Below are 7,500 nucleotides of genomic sequence, written 5' to 3' on the forward strand. Positions count from 1 at the left end.
AGACCTTAGCTATAAAGAAATACTTAATAAACCACAATGCTAAAAAAAAGAAAAGAAAAGAAAAGAAAAGCAAAAAACAGGAGATGAGATCATGTTACTCAATTATGCAAAAAGGAGAGAAATAGTGAGTGAATAGCAAGAAATTGTGTCTGAAAATAATAGACACACACACACACACACACACACACACACACACACACACACACACACACACAACCCATTCGGTCAATACAAGGGATAAAATCGCAAACTCGAATCCTGGAATGAGACAAAGTTGAGCTGTCGCGGTGGACGTTTAATATGAGCGGTGATGGAGAGTCGGCGGCGATGGGCGAGGAGAAGAGGATGGAGAGCGTGTGGGGATGGTAAAAGATTGAAACAAATGGACTATTCGGAATTTAATGTATGCAGATGATGCGGGACTATTCGCGGGCACTGAGCCAACCAGTGGTGTATATTTGTTGGCGGTTGGTGAATATCCGTAAACAGCGAGAGAAAACAAGTGTGGGAAGGTAAGGGTGAGGGCGAGGGGAGCGTGGACACAAGGGCAGCGTTCAGGGAGAGGGAGGGATGTGAGCATTCAGTGGCGAAACTTGGATAACTGCGACGCAATGAGGGTACGGAAAGGGATTGTTTTGCGGTGAATGTAACTAAACAAGAGCCATCATGAGATCTGGGAGAGGCTTTGGATGGAGCTTTCTAGTGATGCTTTGCGTACTGAAACTGTAGCGTTGTTGAGAAAGAAAGTCACCGGTATAGAAAGGTAAGGAACAGTTCATGAAAAAATTTTTGTCTTATGAGGAAGACGAAACCAAGCGGTGTTTTGAAGGTAGTAAAAAATAACTAATAAATAAAGCCGTCTAAATAAAAAAAAAAAAAAATCAGAAATTGCAAATATGTTGGAAGATAATAAGATTCTGATCAGAATCATGATTTCCATTGGCTTTTAAAATAACAAAGGAAACTCTCCCTTCACTGGTATGTCACTAACTAAACAAACAACACTCACCACACCACAACGATCCAGCTGGCTAACTTATCTGGACTGTGAAGCCAACACCACAAACTGCAAACAGAAAAAAAGTGAAATTGAAAGAGAATGAAAGAACGAATATTATCAACGAACCTGATAAGTAAATTGAAAATGTAAAAATAATAAATAGCAGAAGAATAAAACTAGAGGATTATCTAGCCAGCTTCCATCTTCCGCTACTGAACAACTTCATTTTTTATTTATCCTTTCCTTTACATCTCTTCATACTCCTATAACGTATCTATCACGTAAAACACACACGGAAAAAAAAAATCTTTCTCTGTGGTCACGCTTCACTTCTGCTCCACGAATTGAATATCTTCCACGAGTTAACACGACGGCAATTCTTGTGGAAAGCGCGTGAGAGCCCTGCACCTCGGATCCATGCGGGTGCACAGCTCGGCCTGCCTTCATAGGGGCGCCGTCAGAATGTCCAAGGTGCAGTATGCGTTAAATACATACGTAAGTAGGATGACCTGACTGTGCTATGTCACTTGAAAGATATACAACTTGCTGTGCTGTTACTTTCATCCCCAAATGTGGTTAACCAATTGGGTCTTTGCTTTGCCATCGCAGACATTATGCCAAATCTCGACAGATAGAGAGCCAAGCAGAATGACAAAATAACAGACAAACAGACATAAAGAAAAGCTCATAAAAGGTAATCAAATAAAAACGAAAATGGACGACGTTATCTTAACCATACAACTTTCACAATATTGTCCCTTATCGTCACCACAAACATGATGGCCACTCTCGACAGCCACAGATAGACAGACAGACAGTTTGACCGACTCAGAAACGACAAAAAATAATAATAATAAAAAAAAGATATGTACCACCTTATCTTCACCTTACAGCTTTCACAATATTATCTGCCCATCTCGACACAACAACAGTCCAACCAAAGACATCCCTGCCTTAGTCTACGGCCTTTAGACAGCACCTTTAACGATTATTAGTACCCGTGTGAGGGCCAATTTGCAGCGCCACACGGGAACACACACCCGCAGGCACGCACACAGGCGCACACCTCAGCCGGCCAGCCAGCCTTGCCTCTCACACCAATAACTGCTGCCGAAAACACAACAGCGGTCCTGGTAATATTTCACGGCCAGGAGGTTTGGGTTGAGCTGGACCGCCGACCGCCCAATATGCTGGTTAAAATTTTCCTCTCGTATGCTGCACCTCTCTCACCTCCCACGGCCTGTGTAGTGGGAAGGATCGAAGGAGGCGAGCTGGGCAGTAATGGGAAGAGGCGGAGATGAAACGAGCTGGTGGTGGTGGTGGTGGTGAGGAGGAGGAGGAGGAGGAGGAGGAGGAGGAGGAGGAGGAGGAGGAGGAGGAGGAGGAGGAGGAGGAGGAGGAGGAGGAGGAGGAGGAGGAGTAGGAGGAGGAGGAGGAGGTGGAGGAGGAGGAGGAGGAGGAGGAGGAGGAGGAGGAGGAGGAGGAGGAGGAGGAGGAGGAGGAGGAGAAAGGTACAAGTATCAAACTAGAAATCAGAAATGCAAGGCAAAGAGAGAGAGAGAGAGAGAGAGAGAGAGAGAGAGAGAGAGAGAGAGAGAGAGAGAGAGAGAGAGAGAGAGAGAGAGAGAGGGGGAAAGAAAGCGCCTGCGTGTGTGTCTGGGCGGCAGGAACAATGGCGAGGGCGGCACAGTGGCCCTGCGCCCCTCATTAGTTTACTTGCAGGCTTAATTTTCATATCTTACCCTTTATTTGCCTCAAGACGACGAGCCGCCATTGTTCCTGATCCCCCATCCCCCACAGACCATCACAGACCCACACAGACCCACACAGGTGTACACAGACCAACACAGCCCCTAACACACTCAGACAGACTCACACATATCCACAACGACTCACACAAACTTCAAACAGACCCATATAGATCCTCGCAGACCCTCACAGACCTACACAGACCTTACACAGACCAGCAGCCGCCCTCATCCACCCTCTCTCCAGGTAAAGCAGGCCAGGTATCCTCAATTAACCTGTCCTCCCATTAAGGGCATCTCCCTCCTACAAGAAAATATAAAACAGTGCCAATAACGTGGGAGATTAACTCAAATTAATATCGTGAAGTACTTAAAAAAGATCACCATATATTCTTTTCAACGCGTAAAGTTTTTTTTTTTCTTTTGTGATGGAAATTAATAAGGACTTGCCAGGGTCTAATATGGAGAGCTTCAGTATGACTCAGTAAAGGAAGGAGAGGAGGGAGAGGAGATATCTGTATGGTAACACGAGGGAGGGAGGCACGCTGAGGGAGGAAGGGATAATATAACGGAAGAGAGAATAGGACAGTGGTTTGTATTTTAAAACACTGAAGACTCCCATCAAAACAGTTTTCAAAGGCCACAGAGGTGATTATTCTGTTCTCGTGGATCCTTTTCCCCACTGATGACACAGAATCGTTGTTAAACTTGTTAAACTATCATTAGAAGCACGAAAACACTATTTAAAATCCTAATAAATTCTAATACATCTTGTTGAAAGTAGTTACGATGAGGAGACGAAACGTTTGGGAATACGAGTGAAAATGAGGCACAGGAGGATGGAACGGACTGTGACAATACGTGACAGAACGTAACAAAAGCGTTACCGGAGAGAGCCAAGCAGCAGTGATTCAAATGAAGAGAATAAGAAAAGAAATAAAGGAAAAAAGGGGCAAAATGAAACAGAGACAAAGCGGGAGAGAGTGACAGAGGAGTTACGGGCGACAAAGAAGCCTCAGCGATACATATGAAGACAATAAGGGAAATGAAAGGAAATAGGACATAATAATACAAAAAAAAGAAAAAAAAAAAACTATCGTGACAGAGCGTGACAGAGGCGTTACAGGAGAGAGCAAAGCAACAGGTAAAGAAAAGAACACAAAATATAGGGAGAATGGGATAAAGCAACAGGATCAAAGCGTGACAGGCCAAGAGAGACACGTTACCGAAAACATCGAAGCATCAGCAGTATAAATAAATAAAAAAAGAGGCAAATAAAGAAAAAATGGGATAAAACACACACACAAAAAAAACGTAACAAATGATGACAAAGGGGTTACGGAGCACAGTCAAGCAGCAGCGTTACAGAGGATGATAAAAACGAAGCACGGGGTTTTAATTAAGGATCCGAGGCAACAACAAGAAGCTGATTCAGGCACTCACTGGGATGACGGTCAGGGTAACTGAGAGGTGAAGGAGACGAGTGATGTGAGATACGAGTTTGAAGGTTGTGAAGGCAATGAGAGTAGGTAGAAGAGGAGAGATGAAGGGATGGTGGGAAGAGAGGGGAAGGGATGAGGACGAAAAGAAGTTTGGAAAAAGCTTCAGAGAGGAGAAGGGATGGAAGGAAGGAAGACAGGAAAAGTAAATAATGAGGAGGAAACAGATAGAAGAGGCGATAGACGAAAGACGAGGGGATAGAATGAAAGGAGCAGGGAAGAGGATGAAAAAAAAGATGTAAGGGAAAGGCAGTTAGAGGAAAGAGAAGAGAAGTAAACAGGGGAAAGAAATGGGGATGAAACGGAAGAGAGAGTCAGTAGAAGGGAGACGAAGAGGAAGGAGGAAAGGAAAGAGGAAAGGGTGAGGACGAAAAAAACGGTGGGGAAAGATAGTACAGAGGAGAGACGATATTAGGAAGGGGAAGAAGTGAGAAGGAAACAGGTGACCGAGACAATAGAGGGAAAGAGAGGGAATGATAGGGAGAGAGGGGATAAGGAAAAAATGAGAAAACCAGTTGGGGAAGAAAGAGAGGAAACAAGGGAAAGGAATGGGGATAAAACACATGAGAGAGGCAGTAGAAAGAGATGAGAATGGAAAAAAAAAAGAGAGAAGGATGTGCAGGGAAGGCAGTAAAGGTAAGTAGACGAGGTTAAAGGGAAGGGAAAGGAGAGGAAGTGGAAAGGAGAGTGAAAGAAAGGAGAAAGAAGGAGGAGAAGAAAAAATAAGGGATAGCAGGGGTTAGATAAGAAAATGGAAGAAGAGGAAAGGAGAGGATGAAGATGAAAAATTTAGTGGAGGGAATTTAAAAAAGAAAAAAAAAATGAGTGAAAGGGAAGGGATGAACTAATAAAAAAGAAGGAATATAAGAAATACGAAAGACAAGGAGATAACAACAAAGATAAATGGAAAGGAAAGATGGTGAAGCTGTGAAATTAAAACGATAAAGAAAGTATAAAAGATGGAAGAAAAGGAGGATATAATCAAAATATTACATAAAACCTAAAAAATAAAAACGAGGAAAAAGACATGTTAATGAAGTAATACCCCAAAAACACACAGGAGAGAGAAAACAGAAGAAAACGGCAAACAGAGGAAGGAATCAATGAAAAGAGAGAGAACAACACAAACGCACCAAGGAAAATTAGAAGGAATGAGTAAGAGGAGGTGGACGTGTGCTTTCCTTTCACGCTCCCTTGTCCAACCACGCCAATGGGTGATGGAAGTGGCGGCGGATAACGAGATGCTCATCAGGACGCGGGACCGTGACAAAGGGAGGGAAATGACTCAAGCCATCAAAGGAGAATGTATGGACAGCGGGCGACGGGCGGCGGTTCAGCTAGTATTCTGGCCCATATTCAGAAACGTTTTGCTCTCTCACCAAGATCATTTTCCAAGGCCACAGAGATGATTGATTGGCAGGGTTTTCAAGAATGTTCCTCTAATCAGCAACATATAAATCGTGTTACTCTGTCACTAGAATTCTAAAACAACCTGTAAAATCTCTTGTAACTTCAAATCGAGCTCTTTGAACGTATTGGAGGTGCAGCGCAGAAGTGTTTCAGAATATGGTTCTCAGTGACAGCAGTGACGCGTATTGCATGTTCTGTATTGAATTGTATTGTTGTATCAAAATTGAAAAAAAGGGAAAGAGATAAGTTTTGAAGGCGAAAAAGAAAAAAAGTTTAGATATTGTTTTTGTGTCCTATGAAAAAAAAAAGAGAGGAAAAAGGAATTTTGCAGAAGAGAAACAGAGGATGTTTTTGTGTTGCTTTGTATGGAGAAAGGGAGAGAGAAAAATGGAGAAACGTGTGATGCATTAAACTGTATTGTGTTGAAATAGTGACGAAAAGAAGCTGAGAAAGGTAAACTCTCAAGAAGAAAGAAGATAATAACTAACAAGAGAATATTCTTCTGTGCTCGGTAGGTGACAAAGGAGACGCATCTTCATCAAACTTATAATAAGATAAAAAGATACGGAAAATTATTCTTATTTCCTACATATCATCAAATAATGTTTATGGTTTCGCTAAAGACAGTCTTTCGTTTCCTGTGAACTCTTTATTAATGAGAGGTTTGTTGATACTTTTATTCCAGACTCGTTTTATTTGGAGAAAGAGCATCTGTGAATTCCGCTAATATTCATATTGCTAATACGAGCGTGTTTATTTACATATTTTTTTTATAGCATCACATCTGCACTGAGTTACACTTGCAAATATGTCACAGCAAAAGAAGCATTTTCCCTTCCTATAAACTCCACACACACACACACACACACACACACACACACACACACACACACACACACACACACACACACACACACACAAATAAAAAAAAAGTTTAAAGAAAAGGAAAGAATTAAAACATTTATAAGTGAGTAAATGAACAACACCCATGATACAAACTTGAAAAAAGAAATGAATAAAAAAAATCTTGAGAAAAAAAAAACACTTTAAAAGAAACGATTGCTAAAACCCAAAACCTCTGTGAAATAAATATAATAACGTAAAAAAAAAAAAAAGGAAGAGAAAAAAACCCACTTGAAAAATAATAATAAAAAAAAACATTCACCAAAAACACAAAAGCAATCCCAGAAATAAAACACTCAACATGAAAGACAGAAAGAAGAAGCCAGCGTAAAAAAAGACAAAGAAAAAAAAAATCATAAAAAAAAAAAAAACGTTGACTAAGACACAAAACTCCTCACTGCTCTGCTCCTCCGTTGTTACCTTCACGCGGCACAGACTTTTCCGCTCCGGTGGCGAAAGAGGACCAGTCAGCCCTCGCTCGCCTTCCCTCTCCTCTCCCCTCTCTCCTCTCACCCGCCGACCGGACCCAACCCGCATCCTCCACACATCCGCCTGACTGACCCATGGCTTGAGTTTTTCCCTCCGTCCCTCTGCACACCAAGTAAATATTGAATTGGCGGCATTTATCACCTGAAGTGCCCCCGTGACGTGTAATACTCGTGAACCAAGCTGGGAGGCAAAACACGGCGGGCCAAGTCCATTAAGGGGAGTGAGAAGGAGAGACCACCGCCGCCCCTGTCCCCTCCTCCATCTCGTCGCGGGTTCTTGCTGGCGTGGCATGGACGGGAGCAATGATGAGGTGCCTATGAGCATGCGTGAGTGGATTAATACTGTGATTTCTGATGTTTTTCTTGCAGGTTTGTTTTCCGTATGCTGAGGTGGCTACAAACATGCCTGAGCGGATTAATATTATAATTTCTGATGAATTTTCTTGTACTTT

The 7,500-nt window shown here is 42.5% G+C and overlaps 1 long non-coding RNA gene across 1 annotated transcript in view; it reads right to left on the bottom strand.

Moving 5' to 3' along the window:
• Nucleotides 1-940: 940 nt before the first annotated feature.
• Nucleotides 941-7,500, bottom strand: part of LOC135097260 (uncharacterized) — a 110,406-nt gene continuing 103,846 nt past the window's right edge. The window contains exon 3 of the long non-coding RNA XR_010265532.1: nucleotides 941-1,066. This is a non-coding gene — a long non-coding RNA (uncharacterized LOC135097260). The remainder of the gene's footprint in view (nucleotides 1,067-7,500) is intronic.

The sequence above is a fragment of the Scylla paramamosain genome, chromosome 4 (genome assembly GCF_035594125.1).
Source record: "Scylla paramamosain isolate STU-SP2022 chromosome 4, ASM3559412v1, whole genome shotgun sequence".
NCBI lineage: Eukaryota > Metazoa > Arthropoda > Malacostraca > Decapoda > Portunidae > Scylla > Scylla paramamosain.